This window comes from Drosophila bipectinata, chromosome 2R, assembly GCF_030179905.1.
Source record: "Drosophila bipectinata strain 14024-0381.07 chromosome 2R, DbipHiC1v2, whole genome shotgun sequence".
Lineage (NCBI taxonomy): Eukaryota > Metazoa > Arthropoda > Insecta > Diptera > Drosophilidae > Drosophila > Drosophila bipectinata.
Genome location: NC_091737.1, coordinates 11,954,569 through 11,980,385, shown reverse-complemented (window position 1 = coordinate 11,980,385; position 25,817 = coordinate 11,954,569). Strand labels below are relative to the sequence as shown.

Below are 25,817 nucleotides of genomic sequence, written 5' to 3'. Positions count from 1 at the left end.
CTTTATTACTTTTCCGACAGTCAGAGAGAAAGACAGGGCAGATTCGGTCATTAGGTATGCATGTCGCGTTTCAATTCGAAATTTTACTCTACCAAAGGGGTATATAGTTTAAGATTTAAGTTGAAACCATATGATGCACTAAATACCTTACCTTATATAAGCTTAGCTCCTAGAAAAATAGTTTTATAGGCATACGAATTTTATTTTATTTATCCGTAACTAAGCAGAGCATACACCGTCTGTTTAATAAAGAGTCCTCATCCTTTCAGGGTTCACTTTTCACCCAATTTGCAATGCATTTTCTTGCCATTGCGGCGAGCAAAGCTTCCTCTTCTGTCCTTTTCGGTATTCGCCTTGGCTTTAATAAGAAATGCCGTCTAAAGGAAATGGGCAGACACCAGCCCGAGGGCTTCCCAATGCATTTTCGGTGTGGAATGCAGCTGAAGGGGTGATAAAAATTAACGACTCCCCCAGGGGGTGGCCAGGTGAAATGATTGCCACCAAGGGGGGGTGGGGAGGCCAGTCAGCGAAAGTCGGTCTTAAATTTTTAAACATTTAATTCCGAGCAGAGGAATTTTATTTGATTTAAATATGCATTTAGCTTTTCGAGCAGAAGCACTCGTCCGCCACCTTTGGCCACCTTTGGAAAATTGAATCCGCACTGGAGGAACTACTATTTGTGGAAGAAGACACTTGCGAGGGGTGAAAGCAAAAAAAACAAAAATAAGAAGGGCAAAAGACAAAAATATCTACATAAATTATTTATGCAATATCTGAGAATGTGAACAGCACCAAGAAAATGGAAAAAAAAACAAGTTTGTTTGTATATTTCTTTTCCATCTTTATGGAAACTCGTAAGGCACCAACATTTTTATTTTAAAACTACAAGAAAAGTATTTTAAGTTTCTTGATATTATAGAATTCTTAAGAGTAACTTAGAACCATAATCCCTAACATAAGAAAGAAACCACGTTTAGTTAAAAAAAAGCTTACCTCTTTGCATTATTATTTGATTGGAATCGCAACTATTAAGTGTATATTATTGATATTGATAGAAAGTTCAAATAGTTGAAATTTTGCGCTCCAAAACTGCAATTGAAAAGCTTTTCGGCTTGAAGCTCTGGCATAAGGACACAAAGCTCTTGGCAGCTGTCCTTTGGCTGTTGCAGCTGCAGCTTTACAATGTTTGGAAATAAATTGTTTAAAATTAAAATTATTACCTTTATTTATAAAAAAAAAAATATTTTTCTTTTATAGTTTTACCTTTTTTTCAGATAAACTTCTTTAAGTTCTTTCTGCTGGGAGTTTTATAAAGCACTTTATATCACTGCACCACATTCAGCGCTCATAAGTAGGCAACAAATTAGACCACGTTTTGCTTTCGCGGTAAAAAAAATTTGTTTGGGGGATAAAAGAAAAATTTAGCATATGCCACAAGAATAATAAAGGACAACAAAAACGGAATTATGCCACAGGACGAGCAGCTGTTTTGCAACTGAGAGCGGAGCCGCGATAGAGAATGCGAGTCCTGTGCGAGCGAGCTTTTTTGGGAAACTTCGGTTCAAGTGCATTTTCAAAGGATAACAGCGGATATTATTGAATAGGAGAGGGAATAAATTAGCAAAAAATATTAAAGACAATTTTAAATATTCTATACTTACTCTTCTGCAAAAAGTAACAATTAAATAAGCTATATGTGATGCTTTATTTTTTTAGATTCTCAATCAAAGGTACTTCCTAGTCGATTACTGACTTGTTTCTCACCCATTTGTTTGGTTGGTTTTGCACTTTTCAGCCTTTGCTTTTTTAATTTAAATGTTAATCTGCTTGCATGTGCATTGTAATTCTTTTTCTGTTTGTTTGCCATTGTGCACTAGCATATTTCTCATAATTCCTTTTAGCAGAAGGATCCCCGCTCTACACTTACATTTGCATATGAGACAGCAGACTGACGCCAAACTTAAATGGCAGAAATTGTTAAAGTGACCCCCGCACCCTCCATACACTACAATACACCACCTCGCACCGCCCTTTTTTCCAAGCTCACTTAAGTTTTTATATCCTGGCTCACACACACGTCGCTTTATTGTGTATTTGTCTTGGCTGCCGCAAATAAAGACGGTCTAAATGCAAGACGTCGCAGCATGGAAATGGGGAATGGGAAATGGGTGGCAAGAAACTGGAGACGCAAGACACAGGTCGGTCGGGAATGAGACCAGGCTAAAGGAGAGAATTCATTAAAAATTAATCCAACGAGTGCGAGGTATATTTGGTCTCATTCCGGGGCTGTTCCCCTCGTTTCTTCCTGCTGCTATTCCTACTGTCTGCTATTCAATTACGTATGCCACGGCAGCCATGAAAATGACCTGCAGCGCCGTCGTTTTACCTCTGACCCCCCTGGACTCCTGGTGTTTCTGGTCCTGGTTCGGATCCCCTTCCCCACGAGCGCAGTAAATTCTAACAGCACTTTGGGTTCACCTTTGGCCCCGCCCCTGGCCACCCTTGTCAGCCCACCACACAGATCGTTGGCTGCCGGGCTGCTTGGTTGGTTGGCAGTTTTATGTGTTTTGTCTTCGCATGCCGCATAAACGGAATTATTTACAATTTATTTTTACCTGAGCTAAGACTTGGCCAGCACTAAAGAAAAAATCGTACAAGAATTAATACATTTTAAGACAATAAATCAAAACTAAAAGGATTTAAATATCTTAAAGGCAATAGTCAATAGTACAACCCTATTAAATATAGTTCAGATTTTCATTTTATTTTTAAAAAAATTTTAATCTCAGTGTTTCAAGCCAGAGACGAAGATGAAACAAGAACCTCCATAGAGAAAGGAAAACCAGAAACTGGAGGGCAGTGGCAAGTGCTGGCATTTGGTTTCCGCTTGTTTGTTTTTGTTTCTCTTGCTGTTGTGCTATTCAAAATGTCTTCATTGCCGGCCAGAAGATGCCAACCGTGCTGACCAGGGCCGAAAACGCAAAGGAGGGGCGGCAGAAGTCCTGGCAGAAGGACCACGCTTGATTGCCTTTAATTTGAAGAAGAAAAGTCTGCCACTGCCAGTGCTGTTGCTCTTTTTTTAATTTGAGAAGCAATAACTCCACAAGAGACCTATCAAGTATCCCTAAAACAAGAACCTATATTTTTTAACAACAACATTTTTTCTACAAAAGAGTCATATAATTTAATCTAAACCATCTAACTATGAGTGTGCCTGTGACTATAATGAAGATAAACAAGCTAATTATAGTTTGTCCTATAGATGGGTTTATCCCCGCTTCTGATGCGATAGTAGTGAAGAATTCTTCATTTTCCGGGTATGGTCCGGCGGTTGTGGTTGGATCAGCCATTTTTAAACGTAGAATTTTTTTTTTACTTTTTGATATACTCCACTGAAAAGAAGGTCTTACATTTATGTTTATCTTAAAAAGACTTTCTAGTAACTTACATAAATTTTTGTGTTTACACTTTTAAAATTTTTATTAATATGTCACCCAAACTTTACAGAACTTCATGGCTTGCTGAGTGTCCTTAATAATTATTTCTAATTTGCAAACTAGGCTAATTTATTAAGATAACACCAACGCACAACAAATCGTTTGCATCTCATCTCTCATCCCAAGCTCCACAAGTGTTGGCTTACCTAATTGAATGGAATCTAATGCCAATGCAAATAGAAAAGCAATTGAAAGATCCACACACTCACATGCTATGTACTAGCACGCTGGCATTTCCAGCTTAGAAGCCAAGAAGAGACTCTGCATAAATTAGTGATGGCTTAAATGCAGAAAGCCAGAACAGCAAGTGCAGCTGAACAGACATTAACGGCAAGGATGCCCGCACTCGAGGTGCTCGTCCTGTCTCCTCGTCTCCGCATGCTGCTCATCATTATTATTATTATCATCAACATCATTGTGCGGCACTCATAAGCACAAGCATGAGCGATAATAAATCATTAGGGGCAACGTGTTGCGGGCAACTTGACTTGACAGCCACTGCAGCATGCAAACCCGCTGGGGTGGGGCAGGTGGTTATGTTGAAAGGGTGGGTGCGATTGCTGAATGCTGATGTTTGGCTTTCAGTGATGAAGCTGGCCACTTGAAAGAAAAACACTAGAGAAATGTTTAGGGAATTTTTATATGAAAATGCTTTTTAATTAGAACAGTTTTGTTTTTAATTATAGAAGCATCTTTAAACAGTATTATCCTTAAATATAGATAGATACTCAACACACTTGTTTTGCGCAAATTTATGGGCAAAACGTGTGGGTTGACTTCCATTGTTTCACCCCCCAACACCTGCTAGTGATATGTATATGATATTGTGTGGGGTTTGGGACCCAAATGCATTTCAAGCGACCTTTTTCCGCTCGAGTTTTCCTTCAACCGCAATGCGACGCTCGTTGAAGAAATGCAAATAAGCTGGAAATACTTTTCGCTTTCGAAAAAATTTGCATATATTTCACACAATCTACAAAACGGATTTGTAATCGTATAAACAATGGTGTCTTGGCTTACATGGTTTATGTTATTGTTTCAGTTACATGATATTAACGAGTATTTGCTTTAAAAATATCCCCATTGCCAATGTATTTTTCGTTTATCAAGTACCCCTAGAGGAGCTCTGGTGTAATTAATCAGCGAACAAATGCAAATTGCTTTTCCGTCTTGACGTTGCAGTATTTGTTCTAGTACTGGCTGCTTATTCAATTGGTTGTGAGTCGTGCTGCTAACTGTGTTAACCGGAAACGGAAATGTAGCTTGCATAACAAATGAATTTCGCTTTCGGGGTGGTGGATTCGTTTCTTCGTTTGACAAGTCACCAAGGCCTCATTCCTTTGTTCCCAACCATCCCAGTCTTGCTCCCATTCTATATTTTTCTTTGGCATAAATTGTTTTTCCACATATAACAGGGTTGGGTTGGGTGGTCTCTTCACTCGAAGACAACTGGCGGTGACAAGCCTTGTTTCTTTGTGGCTGTGTCAAGAAGCACAGCCAGGGAGCATTGAAATTTGAGGGCAAATGGCCCAGGCCCACTAGTGCTGCAATGAGGATTGCATTTTGCCGGCAGAAGATTTATGAACATCATTGCCATGCGTCAAATAAATGTCAAAAAGTACGCCAAAAGTGCGGCCATTAATGCAAAAGATCCGTGAGACCCAAAAAATTCCTCTTGCCCTCGCTGGACCGCAATAAAAAATTTCACAAAAATTTCATCCTTGTTTTTTTTCACCCAGCACATCTGAAAAGCGGGTTTTATATTTATATTTTTTGTTGGTGTTTGTTGTTTGGCATGTTAAACACAATTTTTTAATGAATTTTCACGCCACTCGAGTGTAAAATGCCAGCCAGGACTCTGGCAGTGGGGCTCTCACTACTTTCGAAATGCCATAAAACTAAAAAAGTGAAAAAAATATTTATATTCCCTGGCTGGCAGACAAAGTGAAAAAAATGGTTTTCGAAAGTTTGTTGCTGATATTCCTCAATGGTTGTTGTGGCCATCGTGGCCATCATTTCTGAATGCCTGAGCCTGTCTGTCTCTCTTTCTCTGTCTATTGTCTATAGATCCCTCTCTTTCCCTTTTGGGTTCAGTAATGTTTTGTGTGAATTTTTACCAAGACAAGACAATACTGGTATGAATGACCTCACAGGATTAAAGGATCAATTGAATTTTGGATTCATTTTAATAGAATGATTTTTTTTTTTCAAGAACAGCTTCAAGTTTCTATCTCTGGACTATTATTTTAATGGGAGTCTGATTTTAGGAAAGTAATTAAATAATTTTCCAAGCTCCACCTGCAGGGCATTTACAATTTTCCATGATATCTCCTAGACATCCATCTTCCACTCTCTTCTGGCTTTATTATTTGTGTATTTTTTTGGTTTTCATTTCGATGCTTCAAGCGCAAGCGACAGATGATAATAAAAAATTTTATTACACACAAGCTCATCCATTTGACTTAATGGCGGTCGGAATGTTGCAGGCTTTTAATGTGCGTCAGACCTCCCCCAGGGGCGGGGGATAAAAATTTTAAATGGCGCCGGGTGGGGGGCCGGGGATTCCCCGTCTAGGTATGCCGCAGCTTCTGTTTGAGCTGTTGATTGTTTAATAATTTTTATTTTTCGGTTATACGCCATCGCCGCTGTCTTCTCAAGTGGAAGTGCATGTAATTTCATTTGCAATTTGCATTTAATTTTTTTGGTTTGCCGACAACAGAGGCGGCAGAGATTTGTAGGCCGCAGTGATTGCAGCTGTTGAGGCACCGAATAAAATAATATCCACACCCCATCACCATGTCCCCCGTCCGCAGATGGCACTCAATAAATCAGCGAAATGTGCGAGCAAAATAATAATTAATGGGCGATTGCAGAAGACCAGAATGATGCAAGAAAATTTGTGAAAAATTACACAATTTCCGCACATCCAAATTATAATTGCCAGCGAACCAAAATGAGCATTGGCAGTGCACTCTTAGTATGCGGCACATGTAGAAAATGAGTTAAGTGTTAGCCTGCCCCGGAAACAGACAACACTTGGCTTAATTCCTTGGCCCGGCTGTCTGTCCATCTATATGTTTATATATTTTCGAGGGTGTAAGTATGTGTTGTGTCAGTTTCACCCTGTTTCTTGGCTTTTCTCTGCTCTGTTTTCATCATTGGCCAGTGCTCATCATCATTTGGCACAGCCGCATGTTCAATATGATTCGTGACATGTTAGGGAATTAGTGCTGGAGTCCGACTACCACCCACTTTGTACACTGCCACAAAAAAGAATCATCCCTGCCGGGCAATGTATAAGTGTATTCATTATCCTTTTCGCTCTGTGCATTCAACACCCGGGAGCAGTCAAAGTTGGGTTTGCTGGCCACGTGCGCCACATGTTTGTCATGCCAAGTGGCGCCAAGCGGCCTCATTAATGTGAGTTGCTTTAAGTTTTATTTATTTATTATTGGACTTTTTCCGGGTAGCTCTGTTTTTCTTTTTTTTTCTCTCCCCTCTCCCCTCCGCCTCATCTGCCCCTATCTGTTTCTGTTGATTCCCTGTTGTTTTTCCTCGGATTTGTGCTAGCTAATTGCTTTTTGTTTGGTTCTAGAATCCTGGCTCGTGACAAATGAATGATACCAAGGATATATATTTAATTTTTTCGGATTGTGATGCAATGTCTCCCTAGCTTTAATTAGCATTAAATTCGTACTTCATATCAGGAGGCTACATCTTCCTGGGCCACTATAATTGGTAGAAACTCTCAGCTTACCGTCTACCCGATATCAAGTATACGACGTGTGGCCGTCGCCTTGAGAAGTCTCTCGCCGCTCTGAGCGCTTTGAGTTTCACGATAGCCACTGTTGTGACACGCAAAATAGTTGTTGCCAAGTCCTCTTGTTTACAGTTTGAATTTAACAGTTTGTGGACCGAAGTTTGAGGCGTGTCTGGTTTCTACACGAGTCCCTGCACTCTTATCATGTTAGTTTGGGGGCTTTATGGCCCGAAGAGTAGCTCAGGCACTACGGCAACTATATCTAGTTACACGCCTCAGCTCCAGCATGCCGGTGTCGCCTCCTGTCGTGTGTCCTTCCTTGCTTTCTTCTTGTCTAATTTGTAAAATTATTCGCACGTACTTTCTTATTAGTTGCTTTCGTCTTGTAAATTTGTTGCTTGAAAAAGGAAAACTTTGGCGCTATGGAATCTTGAAAATTACACTTACTTAAACTTTATTTCTCTTAAATTTTATTATTATCAAAAATAGTCATTTTTGACTTAGTTTCATAAACTACTTTTTTTATATTTGCAATTTTTCTAATTTTGTCATTTTTGTAATGGAAAAAAGTCCATAACTTGATTAATAGTTTTCAGACCCTCAAGTGTTATACCCTCCCGATATTGTATTTTGAAGCATGTTTATTCTCAATCAAAGCCTGTCCAACTAAAATCTGACCCATTTTTCTCATTTTTTTCAAAGGGGAAACACCATGATTTTAACAAAAAAATTGGTCAAAAATTTATGTGCTTGATTTTGCCTAAATTTTGTTGCTGATCCAAAGGGATACAAGCCTGGTTTTTGAATGATATTTAGTTTTTGGATCGGATGTAAAACTGTCGAAATTTTTGTTTTAACCCATATCAAAATCTTTTATTTTGGTCAAATAAAAATATTATGAACTTTAACCCAATTATCCAGTTTTCGGTTTGGTAAAATGTCCATAGCTGGGTTAAAACTTGACAGATCCTGAAATGTTATACCTTCCCGATCTTAGATCTTTGAGTAGCTTAATTTCCAATCAAAACTTGGCAACCAAATTTTTTACCCATTTTTTGTAATTTTTCAAAGGGGTAACATCATAATTTTTTCCAAAATTGAACCAAAATTTTTATTGCTTGATTCTTTTCATCTTTTGATGCAGATCGAAGTTTAGTTTATATTTTGAAAAAATTTTGACCAAATATTGAATATCAAAATCTTTGTAGAAATTGTACTAATATTCTTAATGGAAAAATATTCATAATTTGGCTCATACTTCTCAGATTTATAATTGGTATACCTTCCTGATCCAAATTCTTTGCGTAGCATTATTGCTTCTCAAAATCTGGCAATTATTTTATACTTCCGGTAACCGATAAACTGATGTTAAAAGATGACCTAAAAAATTCTTTATTCCCGCTCATCAGACAAAAAACGATAACATTTCCCAGTGGCAATTGCGAGTTTATTTATTTGGTCAGGGCCCTGGGAAAACATGGCCAACCGCCCACTCAATCAAACAAGCCCTTGAATGTAAAAAAAACACAAAACGCTTCACCGAAAAACAAGAGAACTGAAAAACCTTCAGACAACAGAAAATTTCCATTTATCAAGCCGTATAGCAGCGACATTTGATCAAGATATTAGCAAATGTTCAATTTATTTAGGAAAACCGCCGCAGCACATGGCCGCAGTCCAGAACCTAAAAAAAGGAAAAACTTGCGCTGTGTTTGTGCAACACGGTAAAGGAAAACCCCAAACCCAAACCCGAATCTCAAACCTAAAACCAAACCCGAACCGTAACCAAAAAATGCAAATCGAGCTGGGGGAATTAGTGACAGCCGAGCGGAAAGACCGACTCCACTTTCAGTTCCAGTTTTTCCCTCAGAGCTTTTCCAGTGTGACATTTGCAATTGACAGTCGCATCGAGTTGAGTTCTCAGTTGAGGTCGCAGTTGCATTTGAAGGATGGGGGAATGGGGGCTGTGGACAAAGTCAACTGCAGCCTTTCCTTTCATTCGTCCTGGCTCTGCGACAATTTAAATCTGCGAAAGTTTTAAATGTTCGCCGCGCTCCTTTTTATTTTCAAGTTTTTCTTTCCTTTCGTGTGGCTTTTTCCTTGCGGCAAAATGTCAAACTGCGGCCAAAGTTCGCGTGCAAAATGGCGTCTCCAGTGGGCGTGGCTGGAGGGCTGAGGGGGCTAGAGGAGCCAAAGGCGCAGGCGACGAACACGTGTGCAGTTTTCCAAAATAGTTCTTTAAAATTGCCCACTTTCTGTGATTAATTTAGCCAACGAAAAAATGTGTGTTTTTTTCGCAAAGTTTAGACATCGATTCCTTTCCTTTAAGAATTAAATTGTCAATATTTTCGTTGGCCATTTTAGTAATTAAAAAAATTGTACCTGTATTTACCTGGTAAGTGGGGACAGCACTTACTTTTAATTAGCCAACAAAACGAAAACGAAATCGCAAATGAAACGCCGCCGAAACCGCCCAAAAGTATGCAAAACTTTTGTTATTGTCGCCAAATAAATTTCACCAATGCGACTAATGTGGGCGGGGGTGGGTGTGGCGGATCCAAAAAATAAGCTTCCCGAAGGTGGGGAGGGGTAAGAGGGAGCCGAGGTAAACAAAAACAACAAACGGATAACAAAAAGTTCCACCGACAGTAAAATTATGTGGCGTCAAATGCGGCGCGTCGCCTGAGGGAAAAGCGCCTGCAACCGGAGCTCTGGGGGCTGGAATTGGAAGGGGGTGTGGGGCGTGGCCAGGTGGCGGAGCGCCGCCACAGCCGCCTCCTCCCAGCGGTGCGGTTGCCGTCAGGCTAAAATTTATGCTCCTGTGTGAAATTTTACGCGACAGGTGGAAAAATAAAGGCAGCCACCAAAACTGCAGCAAAAAAGTTGCATGCAAATTTCTTAATGCAGCAGGAAGTGCTTCAATTCTGTCTGAATATCCTCCTTACTTACTGCTCAAACAAAAAAAGGTCTACCCACTTAAATATTTAAGAGATCTCCAGCCAAAAAGGTCCCCACAGACGTGGAAAGGCTCCCTTTCCTGGGTATCCTTCTTTAACATTTGATTAGCAGCGCTTCTTCATTTTAAGAGGGCGTAGGCGGAATGGGTGGGACCTTCCGTGTTAACACTTGCCCACAACAACTGTCCTCATTAGAGAAAAGGGTTCCAGCTCGTGACTGGCAACGTAAATCATCAATTAAATAAATTTTCCATTTGGGGGCAATGTTTGAAATTAATTTTTAAAATGAAATGTTTTTGTAAATTATGAGGGTCACTTGAAAAGCATCTGTTAAGGGTGTGGCTTAGAGGTTCAAAGGCTGAGTAGGGGTTGAAAAATGCTGGAAATATTAAATTGTTTTATGTGTTTAATGTTTAAGTAACGAATTTCATTAAAGTTTGCCAAGATTTGTTTACTAGATTTGGTTATAATAATAGATGGTTCGTTGTTTATTACCAACCCTTATACCCTTTCGCTGTCGTAGTGCTAGCCAAGTTAATGCCACGATAATTGGTCTCTAATGTAAAGTCGATTTCGAAAGTTTGCCGCCATATGCACAACCCACAATATTGCTAGTGGTAATTGCAACTTAGTGGCAACCTCTGATAACTTTAGACCCTCTGCTACCAGGGTAATTCTTTCAACTTGTTTTTTTTTTTTTGTATTTTTTGGTTTCACTTCCAGGAAAACGTTTACCCAAACCTACCCCAATAAGTGGGGGGCATATAAATTACGGGAATAAAAACTGAAATTGCTGCAAAAACAGAAATACACTTAAAATACAGAAAACACACACAGCCAACCTCCAACCAGACCTCCAAAGAGAGAGAGTCGTACGTGAAAAGCAAAGCAAAAACGGAATATTTATGAACGCACCACGCGACGAGGGAAAGCGAAAATGCGCCAAACGAAATTGTGGATGTGAAGAAGTCAGGCCAGTCAGGGAATGGAAATGGGACCAAGACCAACGAACCAAGTCCGAAGTCCTCTGTCCTTCTCAGCCCTCCTATACACTCCACCCCTTTAACACTGGCAGCTACTGCCGGGCAATGTTTGCTGGCAGATAAAGCAAATGGCAAAAGTGTTTTCCATGCGCGATCGATAAACACGGCGCCAGCAAGGCGGGACAAATTTTCATAGTTCAAGTGGCGCCTAGTCAAACCGACCCACCCGGGCACCGAACACGGAGCACGGAGCACCACCTCGCCACCATCAAAGTGAAATGTGGCCGGGCAAGGCAGGCATGGCGGTAGTAAAAATTTTTCTCAAAGAGCGAAAGAGAAATAAATGCGATAAAAATTATTGCGGAAGTGCGCAGGCGAAAATAAAAAAAAGGAGCAACAGGAATGGGTTCTTGACGCATATTCCTTGGCCCACACACAATTTTGCACCTCATCGTCAGCTGGGTCCTTTGTGATTCGGTTGAATCATCGACAAGGACGAAACCAGAAATTGATATCACGTGTCAGTCCAACGTCAAAGCAGCTCCAAGTCGCCTCCATTCGGATCTGATTTTATTTTACGATTTAGGCGTGTGTTGGCCTTTAGCTGTTGCCAAATTAGTTACCGAAATTAACTTGTCTATTTGCGTGGATTGTCTTTTTATGGTCTTGGCCAAGATAGGCGACTTGAACTCTGTCTCTGATGTTGTCATAAGACATAAAAATGTTTCTGGATGGTGGATAAAGATGAGTCATCGTCACAAGGGGTTTATGCTTCTCCGAACTTATTTTTTGCCCAAATATAAACCTAGTGATTAAGTAATTAATATGATTAAAGGGGTGGTGTGTGTGTTTTTTTTGTGGGGAATAATTTATTAAACACCAGCCACAAACCGTGACGGTTGAAGGCAATCAATTTCGCCATCGTTTTTCCAATAAATGCATTGCGTTGAGACAATAAAACTCTATGAAAACTAAACAAACAAGGAACGGGAACCGGCCACCCATTGTGTGTCTAGATATGTGTCCAGATTGCCGCAACTAACGTTTGGCCAGGACAAATATTTACCCTGTCGTCTCGCTTTGCAATCCTAGCGGCCTCTCATCACGCACAAACGCACAAATTACAAGGGTCGGGGGCTGATTGCTGTGTCCTGCAAGGGGGGTGTTGAGGGCGTTGCAAGGTGGCGGGGCATGCGGGGCATACTGCCTTGACCAGCGAGAACAATAAGCAATAAAATTATATGCCATATTATACGCATACACACACTCGCTCGCCCACCAATCCACTCCACATTCGCGCCAATATAATTTTGAAATCAGTTAAGTGTTGGCCTCAGAGTCTTACACAGTGGAAAAGAATGCTCAAGTTTTAATGGATGGAAATATGGTTAGTGGCAGTAATAGAAGCTATATTTCAAATATTTCCAAGTGCACTCCAACTGTCATAGCGGCAAGACAAAGTCCTTGTCCAACCCTCGGACCGGACCGAAGGATTGTCGTTTATTGTCGCGCAGTGTTGTGCGATGAGAAGTACATTAAATACGCATCATAAATTTCATTACATTATTATGGCGTTGTTTGCGACAACAAGCGAGAAGCCGTTTGCCGTTTGCCGGATTCGACAATTTTATTGGATCGCCTCCGACGTTGCAGCGCCGGCAAATCACATAAATAAAACTATTCTATCCGATTCTATTGTCTATCCATCTGCCGACAGTCTCTCTCTCTCTCTATTTTGTCTTTATTAATGCACTAATTATGGGGCGTGGGGCTTACAGGGCCCCGCCTACAGCAATGCATTTGGAAAGCATAATTTATGGGGTCGTGACGTGGGGGTTTTTCCCCAAAAACTTATCCAAGGAGCGCCGGAACACGCCTTTATTTTGGCAGGACATCGGCCATCGTTCCTTCCAAATGACAGAATTGCGTAGGAAAATTATTGTGTCTTGCCAAAATTTAAACAAAGGCGCGGCTGTCCTTGTTGTCCTGCCCAAAATTGATGGCTTGGCACTGGACATATGAACATAATGTATCCTATCTGGATGGCTATGAGGATAAAATGCAATATATGATGGGAGGTTGGGGAGTTATAGAAAACTAGATAGAGATATTTTTGTATAAAGTTGAATTAGCTTAAAGTTGTAGAATGTCCTTAAACTTTCGCTACATCTTCCAGCTTGTAGCAAAAAATGTCCTGCAAACTAGAGCACAAAACTTAATTTTCCAGCAAACATTGTTACACTGCAGTGGCAGTAGTGGCGAGAACCGCAAGAAAAAGCCAATCAAGCTTACAAGCTGACCGCTTACATGACAGCACCCATAACCAAGGCCATAACCCTCCGATATTCCCCTAAAAGTGAAGGCGAAAGTAATTTGCAAGCCACTTTGCAGACCCATAAACGAGGACACTAAAAAATACATGGGCTATGGAAATAATTGAAAAATTTGCACTACATCGAAAATCGAATTATGAAGAAAGTGACGATGGCGCTGGAAATATCAATTAACACAGGCCAGTGAGAAACCCTATTAAAAGCTTATTTATCCGAACCGAAAAATGCGGCGTACTGCTACGACGTGGAAAAGTGAAAAAAAGGAAGCCCGTCGATACTATATAAGCAAATAATATGGAAAAGTTTACACAAACAACCCTCGTGCCGAGTAGCTGCAGAATTAATTGCTTTATATGGCGTGATAATTTATTGAAGCCGACGATGACCAACATGGGAGCAAAGGCAAAGTCCTGCCTGAGACGAGGTCCTGGGCTCCTGCACTTTCCTGCCAGGGATAACACAAGTATTATGCCGGCAACGAGGCGTAAGGGTCAATCACATTAGAGACATGCGATTCGAGGGTGGTTGGTGCTTGGTCCTTGGTCCTCGGTCCTGCCCCTTACCCCCAATCCGAGCAGTTGGTCAAGGGTTGCCCCTTTGCATTCTGCAATCTGATTATGTGTCCGTACTCCGAACGGCCGGGTAATAAGTTTTTCCCTGCATAATAAACATGCCAAAGAGCAGGTCCTGTGTGTCGGCTATGATGTTTGTGTTATAGTCCTATTTATGATTTATCAATGCAGTAAACTTAAAGGTTTTTACATCGAAAGAGAGAAAGTATTAAGTCGGACTAGTAAAAAGAGTATCCACAGTTCAGTTTGTGTTTTTTGTCGTTGAATTATTTTTCTCTGCCCACAAAGGACTCACGCATTGTTGGCCCTTTTCTGGTTTTTGTTGCTTTGAATATAATCAGAGCATTCAATCGACTTAATTTCATTATGAATACGAAGGCAGCTAAACGTTTTTCTCTTACACTTTTTTTTCCACGACTTTCCCTCGGCCAAAGTCGAGCTCATAAATAATCTTGCCAACTTGTCGGACAGGACACTCGCCGGATTCCTGCCCCGGATTCCTCCCTCTCGAGCTAGCCGCTTTTTTTGTGGTTTTAGCCACAAGCAGCTGCTCGAGTTGCAGTGGCCCATACCCCGGGCCAACACAGACTGCTTTGGCCGCTGTTGACAAACAAATATGAAACTAATCCTTGGTAATTAGTGCGCCAACTTTTGCTGCATTTTGAGCCGGGCAGGACGCCAGGACACACGGACAGGGACTTGTACTAGCTGCTGTTGGAGATGGTAAGGGACTTTCGAGTTGGCTGCTCTTTCGGTATTTGAGTGTCAACAGCACTTGGACAAAAATTATAACCAAGATTGATAAAATTTTAGAAAATTATAATATTTTCTGGCCATATAATCTACCTTAATATAAAGCCTTAGGACCTGTTCTAATTTTAATAAATAATATATATAATTTTAAAGTTTGATTATATTTCTTCAAGTGCTTTTTTAGCTCCTGGTCATAGGAAGTTAGCAGATTCCTTATGCTTTCTGCTTTTTGCGGTTTTCCCGGTCGCATCTCGTTGCTGTTTTTTTCTCGTTTATGTGGCGGTGTCGTCGTTATTTTTATTGGAAAAGTTAAGCTTGTGTTTTGATAGGTTTCAGTCGTAAAGGGATTAATTAGTGTGGACTTCGCACCGCCGACTCCGACCGTCGGACGACTCCGCCGACAGGATAAAGCCAAGCCCAGTGTCTGGGGGGGCAAGCTGAACATGCCGCCCGGTGTCGCAACACATAATTAAAGCCAAAAATTCAAGAGATCTGATAGGAATATGTAGGGGAATTCTATTTATCAGCTTATTCCAACCATTGTTAAACTCAATTACACTTGAGGTTGCCAGAAATGTTTATCCATCCAACCAGCTGCCTTCACTTGAGTTTATTAATTTTATTTGACCCCTCTCTAGCACCAGGATACAGGGGATCCGGACACAATGCGAAAGATATTTTCCAGTTGAAATTCCAATGCCGTAGAATTTCTCGCTGTTTTTTGCCTTTTTCTTATCTTTTTATTATGAACTGCAGCGACAATTTTGCTAGCCATGTCAGCGCATGATTTACGAGGCCGTGGCGTACAAATGAAAATTGTACTAAAAACAGGGCAAGAAATGGGAAGTGTGGGGGGGAAATGAAGGGGGCGCCCCGGATAGACAAACCTTTTTTGTGGCTCTGAAGTTTTGGCCACAAAACAGGAAGCGGAAATGAGTGCGCAGAACGACGATGGCGACATGTGAAATGTGTTTGCCACCAAACACAAAAAAAAAACAAAAAAAAAGGAAAAACCAGGACGAGAACGAGACCAGCAAACACATGCAAAATAAACGGGTTCAAGTGGCGCTCGTAAAAAAAGGGGGAGGGCGGGGGAAAAGCCAAAGGATAACTGTTGAATTGTTGGCTGTAATAACAAGGCAGGATACTCCCATGTGTCTGTGCCTGGGACTGTGAGGTTGTGTTAGCCTGTCGCGTAGCAACTTGTGGCTAGCTTAATAGCAGTTAACAGTCCACCAAAAAAAAAAAAGGTCAAAGGACAGACTCTACTTTTGAAATGCGAGCTGCAAACTGGCTGAGGCAAAAACATCCTTCAAAGTGTTGATTTGGTTAGCATATTAATTTATTATATTAAGCTCAACTGGGAAACAGAGTCCTGATTAAAACAAAAGCCAAGACCAGATAGACGTTCAGGGGAGCTCTCATTCAAGATTTACAAGAAAATGCGATTAAATCGAGAAACACTCGACCCCTGACCCTGAAAATAAAACAAAAACTATTGGGAAAAAAAACAGGCAACCCCTTGCTGCGAAAACAATCCAATCAATTTATTAATTAAGCAAGCCACTCGGACCAGAGTAGAGAGCCTGATATACGACTATATATATGCTACTATATATATACTAGTATATCCAGCCGACTGTCTGTCTGTCTGCTCGACCCCCAACACGACTCTGTGTGCGTCTATTTGTCTAGCTTTGTGCAATGGATTTTTAATGTTTTTGCCTCGGACTCTGAAAGTGGGAGGACAATAATGTAACGCATTGTTAAGTCCGCTTGGCACTTTTCGCACGCCAGCTGTGTCCGGCGGCGAAGGAAAACCCCAAGGCATCGCAGCTTAGCTTTGCAATTACGCAAAACATTCGCCGCACTGCATGTGTCTCGATCTCGCCGTCTGAAATAATTTTAATTGCGTTTTGCTTTTTATTTTATTGCTTGTAGCATCCTAACGATTTTGTTATGCTCTCGGAGAGTAAGTTAAAGGAAAACCACTAATTAAAGGACTATTTCAAGGGACTAATAAAATATCTCAGTCTAACAAAAACTTTTAATATGTATAATCCCTAAATATGATGATAATATATGTTAAGATTCAATCAAGTATTACCATAATTATTAAATTATATTAATTTAAACAATAAAACGAAGCTATAGATATTCCATAACCATATAATATCCAATACAAATATTAATTTTAAGGTTAAATTAAAACCGTATCTGTGACAAATAGTTATCGAAAAACTGTGACCATCACGTCTGATTTCGGGGTATAAATAGACTTCCCCAGATGTCACATTTTGTTAGTTTTGAAATTTAACTGAAATAACCTACAAGATGAAACTAAAAGTTTTCTTCCTGGTCCTTTTGGGAGTAATCCTTGTATCTGCCAGTCCTCAAGAAGAGAGTCCTGCCTCTTCACCTGCAGGTAGTCCTGCTGTAGCTTCTGGAGGTGGCGGTGGAGGTGGCAGCCCCAGTCCCAGTGGCGGTGGCGGTGGAGGTGGCGGAAACAAAAATAAAAATGAAAACAAAATTAAAATTAATGGCTAAACAAAAAAGTTATAAAAAATTAACTAACTGAAATAAATTTTCTAACTGTTGTAATTAAATAAAAACACAAGCATAAGGACCAAAGATTTATTTTTGAATTTTTAAGAAGTTTTTAACTTGGAATAGATATTAATCTGGGACTAGTAGAAAAACTTGCTTTGAAATATAGTTCTTTCATTGCAATACTTCAAAATAGTGGTTACCGGTTTTATGCCCATAAACTATAAGGAACTGAGTTTAAACTAAAAGATTTGTTACAAAATAATGAAACTTTAGAAGTCTGGGTTTATGTGAGATTCGTCTTTAAATAATTTTTTATCCTAACTACAGAAAAAATATTTAACTTTTTGATTGCACAAAAAAAGAAAGAAGCACAATTTATTATTTTGTTACATTTATTTAAATATACACATGTATGTATATTTATATTCTCGGAAAATCGTTATAATCTATGCCTATTGTTCCCTAGATTATTTTCCATAACTAGGAGGTACGTTTTTGGGTTGGGCTTCAGCAAGAGCAAATAAGAGGGCAATAACGCCGAAATTAAAAACAGACAGCTTCATGATCAACTTTGGTTGAATTTATGTGTAAAATGAGCTTTTTATAGCTTCTAAATTTAAATTTAGCTTAAATTTGAATAGCGAATGGATTTTCTCGGTTGATCTGAGATTTGACCTTGAAGTTGATTAGAATTGCATTAGAATTATTGACTTAAGATTTAACAAAAATAACACACGGAAACATCTGGATGACATCAAACTATCCTGATGTCTGAGTATGGATAAGTACCTCGCGATCATCGCCTACAATCCCCACAAAACAAAATTTGAGACAAAAATTGGGACAAAAAATATTTTCCCAATTTTACAATTTTGGGTATGCAAAAATATCCATAACTTGGCTAATACTTGGCAGATTCATAAATGTTATACCTTCCCGATCTTAGATCTTTGAGTAGAATCTTTCCCAATCAAAACCTGGCAACAAAAAAATGGATCCATTTTTCGCAATTTTTCAAAGGGGCGTTAACATCATGATTTTAGCCAAAATTTGACCAAAATTTTTGTTTTATTATTTTTTTTATGTTTTGATGCAGATTACAAGCGGTTAGAGTCCTGATTTATAAATGGTATTTCGTTTTGAGGTAGCTTAAGTAAAAGCCGAAATATTCACAAAAATGTACATCAAAAGTTTGGATTTTGGCCAAGTGAAAAATGTTTCCAATTTTGGACTTATTTTGATTGAAATACTCATAACTTGGCTAATACTTGTTTGATCCACAAATGTTATACATTCCCGATTTCAGAACTCAGAGTAGCATCTTTTTCCATAAAAACCTGGAAACTAAAATTTTTACCGATTTTTCGCAATTTTTCAAAGGGGTAACATCATAATTTCCGCTAAAATTTTGAAAAAAATTTTTTTTGGGATTTTTGTTTATTATTTGATGTTATATTAAAAGCATTTAAGCTGTGATTCATATATGGTATTCCGTTTTTAAATCAATTGCGTTTTAGCTAAAATATTTGATAAAAAGTTCAATAAATTTTTGGATTTTGCCAAAAAGTACTTTGTTTTAGAATCATTTGCAAAATATCAAAAAATATGAACTTAAAATGTGGAAAAAAGTATCTTTCCTTTTCAAAATTCATCCAATCACATACATACATAATTATTTACGTGCATTGTACATAAAATTGTACAAAAATTACGTAAGATACAATCAAGCATGTCCATAAAAAATTTTCATTACGACACACTTTCTATATATTGTGAACTTTTGACTATATGGTAAAAAAAAAAATAGGATACCTTCGCCATAAAGGCCATTTGGGTACTTAATTCTTCTCTGCTCCCTGAAGACGTCATGAGTGTTAAGCCTTAAACTAATTTAAGTTAAGCTTCAGTTTATGTAAGAAATTAGAAAAAAAGCAAAACTAAATAATACAATGTCTAAAATAATTCTCGAACATCATAACTTTAACTCATAACCGAGTAAATGCTCTTGAGTGGAATCCTATAAGCCAACGCTCAAGGACTTTTGTTTTTTATCCATTTGAGATAGTTTTCCGAAGCGCATGCGTCGTTTGTAAAGTTTTTTTTGGTGGGAAAATCACTCAAATTTTAGTTGGTTTTCATTTTTTTGATGCCTGCAATTTGTAACCCTCCAATTGGGGATGAATGCAACTGGCGAAAGGGGTAGTAGGCAGGCAGTCGTGGGATTAAGGAGCCCGGGATAGGGGGCACAATTGCAGCTAATTGGCAATAATCAGCCATCGAGAATATGCCGACCATAAATTGGCGTTAACAAGGCCAACAAATCAGCGGAACCCTGGCCGTTTGCCATTTCAAATTGTGATTGAGCTGGCGGCATAAATCAGGCAAATTGAATTACAAAAAAAAAACAATGAAGCAATAAAATCTAGCAATTATATTTATTCACGCGCATGGATGGGATGTGTGTGTGCTTTTCCGGCCTCGCGACAATTTAATTACAATTGGCCATGGCGAGGAATTGCACTTGGCGTCGCTCTGGCGCCGCAAAATATGCTAATTTATATTTATATGGATATGGAGTTATTCCCTAGCCGGAAACCTCATCTCCTCTAACCCCATTCACCGCCCCCCCTTTTGGCCTGGCCCGCACCGCCAAAACTTTGTTTCCACAACTCCAGACTATGAGGCTGTGTGTGAAATATTTTCGGCGGCGACTGCGGTCGTAAAATTTATTGTTGCCAAATGCATATTTGTCACATTTTGCAATGTATTTGGCGGCCATAGAACAATTTATAAGCAACTTGGGACTTTGGCTAAAAGCCTTCCGCGGCTTCCTCTCCTCTGCCACAACTTCCTCCTTCACACAGCCACAAATCCTCAAAATAGAAAAAAAGGAAAAAACTAAAATAAACGAGCTGGAAGTGCTTCGGGTTTCGGGCTTGAAAACAATATAATAAAAGGTTAATTGTTATTTTTTCCAGAAACAGGCTTACCAATTTAACCCTTGAGATAATTAGATTTTCTGGGGAAAAATGAATTATGGCCTTCCTTGGAAATATTAGGCCAGAGGTAAGAGATTCCAAGGCCAACCAGGCTCTGTTGTTGTGGTCAAAATAATTAAATGAAATTCCACCGCCACCTTTTTTTTCCTTATGATGCTAAAAGCCATTGTAAAAGCTTGGGATCTCTATCCTGAAGCATTCCCCAAAGTCCACACATTTTTCCTGATTTTATTCCATACCATCACCATGATAATTGGCAACCATTTCCAAGGAAAATATCCATTGCCTTTTGCCCCTCAGCTGTCACAACATACTCACACACCCTCCGCCCTCGTACTTCACACCTCAGAGACTTCCCCCAGAATGCTTTGCCGAACAAAAGAAATGAAGTCATTTGTAATTAATGAGGTTTGTCACCCCAATTTGCCGCAACTTCCACAAACACAAGGCCAAACAACACAACAAAAAAAAGGAAACATCAGACGGCAAAGATGGGTATCTCGGGGCGGGGGAGAGTTAATTCACCTGCCCGTGTGGCATATTGAAAATCACAGTCGGTGGGCAAGAAACAAAAAAGCGCCATCCACAAAACAATCTAATTATATCGTTAAGCACACCAGAATTGGCAGCACCAGATCCACCCCTGAAAAAAGATGCCACAACTTCACCCTCAGGTGTTGCTGGATGGGTGATGGGTGGGTGGATGGATCTTCTAAAGTCGCGACACATAGACTGATAGACAGTCAGACAGACACATGCTTGACCCTGACAGACAGGCTGACTTTTGGGGTGACAGTTTCCGTTTGCTTGTTTAATTAAAATTATGTAAATAAATTTATTTGGCTGACACTGCGCTGTAATTAAGTGCAAAGGGGAAGGGCGTGCATCTGTTGCCTGACAAATTCTAGTCCACCTTGGCGAACAAGTTATGCGCTGTCTTTACCTGCAGAGAGAAAAATTAGTTAGTTACATACAAAAAAATTAAAAAAAAAATTGATTAAAGCTAGAAAAGCTATGCTAGCATAGAAACATAGACGTAGTGTCTTGATCAAACATTTATTTAAACTTTGAGCCACAACCTATACCCACTACTATTTCGTGTCCTGTAGACCCCCAACTGCCTCTGTCGTCACTTCGCGTCTATATATGCTAACAAATTAGCCTTGAAATGAGCAATTTGCAGGCCATGGACGTGATGGGGTATGGGGGATGGGGGATGGCATAGTGGGTGGTTTTTTGGGCGGCTGGGTGGTTTGGTCGCTGTCTTCGCCGTGAATACAAACTGAGCTGACAGCTGCTGTCAGTGGCCTCTCGTCAATTCTGGAACGTCAGGCTGTATTAAATATTCCTTTCGGGTGGCGGAAGAGGCGTGAAAAAAGCAATTAAGTGTGAAGTCCTTAAGGATCCCCAAGAAACAACAAAAAAAAATATTACACAAAGCAGGAATAGGAAGAGTTTTTCTTTGTCCAAAACACGGAACCTATAAGCCACTGCCTTCCGGAATGAAAAATGATACCTTCCTGGTTAATGGAACTTCTTGCATGGCGTACACTCTTGTAACTTTAAGATACACTAAACACGAACCCTTTTACAGAAACCAATCAATCCAACCAATCTCAGTAGAGATACGAATTTTAATGAAAAATCAAACAACTTCCATTTCAACAAGCCTGCCCTTTGACATTCATATGCTTTCATAATCCATTTCATTTTTAATTTTGTTTAACGATTCCCTGTGAATAATGCGGATTTAAATATGTAAGAAAAATATACAAGCACAGCAAAGCAAGTGGAGTAGGACATGGTGCTTTATTAAATGATTGTTTTTATAATTCTTTTAAGAAATTATGCCTTCCCCAACGCCAAAGGGAAGCTTAGTAGAAGGGCAATGAATCATTCCTGGTCTACAAAACGCGTGAGTTATGGCTAATATGAACAGCCAAATAGGAAAGTCAAGAAAGCGTTTCATTTTCGAAGTGTACTTCTTGAAATCTTGATACAATATGAAATATTTAAGAACTGACTTGTTTTTTATACTTTTTCGTAAGAAAAATTGATTTGTTACACATTTTTAAGTTTTGTTTAAATGTTCCCTGTGAATAATGTGGATTTAATTATGTAAAGAAAATTTCCAAACACACCAAAGAAAGGAGGAGGCTCACCTGGAAGCCCCACCTGATTTAGAAGAGGAAACAAGGCTGATCAAAGACTTCGATCCTTCTACTGGCTTATAGGTAGGAGATCGAAGCTGAGAACTTCCACTATACTCCTCATTTACAAGGCCATAATAGCTCTGGGGCACTGCGAGCAAGACGAATGTCCGAACTATACAAGCTTTCGAAAATAGAGCCCTTCGAATCGCCACTGGGGCCCACGTCTATCATGACAATCGCACCATCCACGAGGTTCTCAATTTCCCTTGGGTCAAGGACGAGATACAAAGAAGCAGCGCACGTTACATGCAGAGGCTTCATAATCACCCGAACCTGTTGGCCAGCTCCCTGCTGGGCAACAGCGAGCAGCCCAGAAGACTAAAAAGGACCCACCCGCTGGACCTCCCCTTACTACTCTAATTTATTTCCACCATTTTAACATTTAAAATTATCTATAAGTGAAGTTTATGTGATAAAATTTAATGGTTGTCCCTAATGGATAGTTTTAAATAAACGTTACCCTGCTATTACAAAAAAAATAAAAATAAAATAATAATCCGCATGCAGACTAATGAAATGCCAAAAAGTCAGAAGGCCGTTTCATATGTGTCATATATCCATAGGATAGAATCATGATACAATTACAGAAACAAATCCATCCAACCAATCCAACCAACAGAATTTAAAGAAAAATCAAACAACTTCCAATTCAACAAGCCTTCCCTTTGACATTCATATGCTTTCATAATCCGCATGAAATGCCAAAAAGTCAGAAGGCCGTTTCATATGTGTCATATCCTCCCAATACAGGGGACACTCCACACGTCCTCGATTGATGTCGCCACAGTGAAACCATGTTGACATCAACATGGGGCAAATTGTTTTGATGAATGTGTCGATTTAATTGATGAATGAGTTTTTAAGCTGGCAAAAAATCGGATGCCATCACGTTATTCCTGGCTCTCATCCGTACGCTGGACGGATATGATTTTACTACTTATACTTCAAAAATGATTTATATATATATATGAAAATACTTCATATATGATTTTTGTAAAAAATATTAAAATATCGATTGAACATTTTGGTAAGAGGTTTTGTTGCAGAATGTCAGAAATCTGAGGGCTAGCCTCCATTCCATTACATTACTCCTTCCTGATTTTTCAGTGCATTTACAGACTGCGGTCCTGACAGGTGAGCTGGTCTTAATTGAGCAACTTTCGGGCCGAGCCCATAAATAAGCTGAAGGCCGGCAGATGGTCAGAAGGCAAAACTGAAATTTGAACAAGGCCAAAAAAAGAGTGTTCTCAACAAATTCGAAAGCTAACCGTACAGACAGCCAAAGCGCAACAATTGTAAGCCGCAAATATCAATAAAAAACCAATACAACATGGGGTTGTGATTTGTTCGCTGCCCCAAAACACAATAGCTGCCACCGACAAATTGGGGGGGGAAGTGGGTAAATTCGGGGCCGGGTTAACTTCAGTCTCTGGCATGCAATAATATAAATTCCAGTCAAAACACACACAGTACACAGTCAGACCTTTTCGCTTTAATCGAGGTACACAGAAGGCACAACGAACACACAAAAAAAAAGCAGAACAGAACAGAACAGAACACTGCAAATAAAACCCAACATCAAACTATAAATAGAGCCTGGCCCAGACTCCTCGCCGGGGTTCTGCATGTGCATGTGCGATGTTATTGGAGTGAATTTCCCAGCAAAGTCTTGTGGCTTAATCTACAACAGCATGCGGTTTGTTGGCATCCAGGAACGCCGGCAATAAAGGCTCGAAACTGGAGCTGAAATGGAAGCCGCATGCAGGAGCGGTTAAATATTTAAAGCTCTTGGCTTACAAAACCCAACCGAATGGTGAATGTACAATCAAAAATCGTAGAGGGAAGATTTTGCATTCGAGGCGGTAAAAATAAACCAAAACCAACAAGCATAATTAATAAGTGGAATTTTAATTTATTCAAAGCATATCTCCTTTAAAAACTTTACAAACAAGTTGTGGGAGGGCCAACTCCCATCTCATCTTAATGCCTCATAAAAATTTGTGTGATAAGATTTTGCCTACTTTTCGGCCACTTTCCTAATGCCATATTTCCTGTGAATGTAACTGGGCTTAAGTTAATTACAAGGCTTAACAGTTTGCTAGTTAAATTTCCGCCCACCCGTCGCTAGGTCGCTTCAATGGGACACAACGTATAAAACTTAATGTGCCGCGTGCGCATAAAACAAAATTTCAACTGCAATTAGTCGTGCAAGGCTCCGAAGGACATCTCTCACCCCCAGGGCAGGACTCCTGCAGTTCTCCCCCCCCTCACCGATAAAACCATAAAAATTTTTCCGCCAACATGGCAAATAATTTGGCTAACGACATTTTGTAACTAATGCTGGCCAACCGCAACAACAACAGCGATAACCATTAACACGCCCCCTTTTTTCGAACGCCCACCAACGCCCAAGTGGCCCAAGTGCAACAGTAGCAGCCGTAGCAAGAAGCGGAGGCAAGACAAGCGGCGGCTGCCACAGCAGCAGCCAGCTGGTCATTAAAAGTCCACCCATAACAGTTTATTGTAATGCGACCGCTTCGTAGGCCAACTGGACAAGTGGCCAGCCCACGACCCCGCCCACATTTTGGGGGGCAGGAACGTAACGTATTCCGGCTGCCCGGCGTTGCCACTTAATTAGAAAAGTTTTGGCGCGCCACGAGACAAAAGCCATTGACAGCCAGAAAAGTTGGTAGGACGTCCTCCGGCCCCCTGTCCTCAGTAGTCCTGCGTAGCCATCGACAAACTGCATTCCACTGGCCAAAGGACTTGAGCAAATAATGTTTAGACATAAAAGTAAAAGGTTATAGGGCTTCAAGGGGTTAAAAAATGTATTTTTTTAACTATCAGGAGCCATAAATTACACTCAAGAAGGACTTAGTATTTATATTTTTTTGGGTTTCAGGCAAAAGCTCAAAGTCTTGAAGGCTTGAATATTGTAATGGAGACACTATGGCTGTGGGAGAGGAATCGCAATGAGACTGTCTATCAGGATGCGGACGGGGGAATGGAGGTTAAGCCAACAGAAGCCACCTGCCACGAAGACGAGCCAGTGGAGGAGGAGATGAGGAAGGACGAGGAACCGCGGAGCGTGGCATTCAACGCCACTCTATTTGCGCATTTTTTCCAATTAATTGCTTCTACGTGGGCGTTCGCTTCGCGAATGTCAACAAAAGCCGCGGCCCAGAGTACGTTTCGGCCTT

At 40.1% G+C, this 25,817-nt stretch overlaps 3 long non-coding RNA genes across 3 annotated transcripts; 1 reads left to right on the top strand and 2 right to left on the bottom strand.

Moving 5' to 3' along the window:
* Positions 1-3,158: 3,158 nt before the first annotated feature.
* LOC138926080 (uncharacterized) lies at positions 3,159-3,562 on the bottom strand. Its single transcript, XR_011442423.1, has 2 exons — positions 3,449-3,562; positions 3,159-3,392 (listed from the first exon to the last, which is right to left on the bottom strand). It is a non-coding gene; the product is annotated as an uncharacterized lncRNA (long non-coding RNA).
* Positions 3,563-17,111: 13,549 nt separating this feature from the next.
* LOC138926051 (uncharacterized) lies at positions 17,112-20,668 on the top strand. The gene is made up of 2 exons (XR_011442357.1): positions 17,112-18,281; positions 18,352-20,668. It is a non-coding gene; the product is annotated as an uncharacterized lncRNA (long non-coding RNA).
* LOC108132921 (uncharacterized) lies at positions 20,150-20,760 on the bottom strand. The gene is made up of 2 exons (XR_011442356.1): positions 20,396-20,760; positions 20,150-20,340 (listed from the first exon to the last, which is right to left on the bottom strand). It is a non-coding gene; the product is annotated as an uncharacterized lncRNA (long non-coding RNA).
* Positions 20,761-25,817: the final 5,057 nt, after the last annotated feature.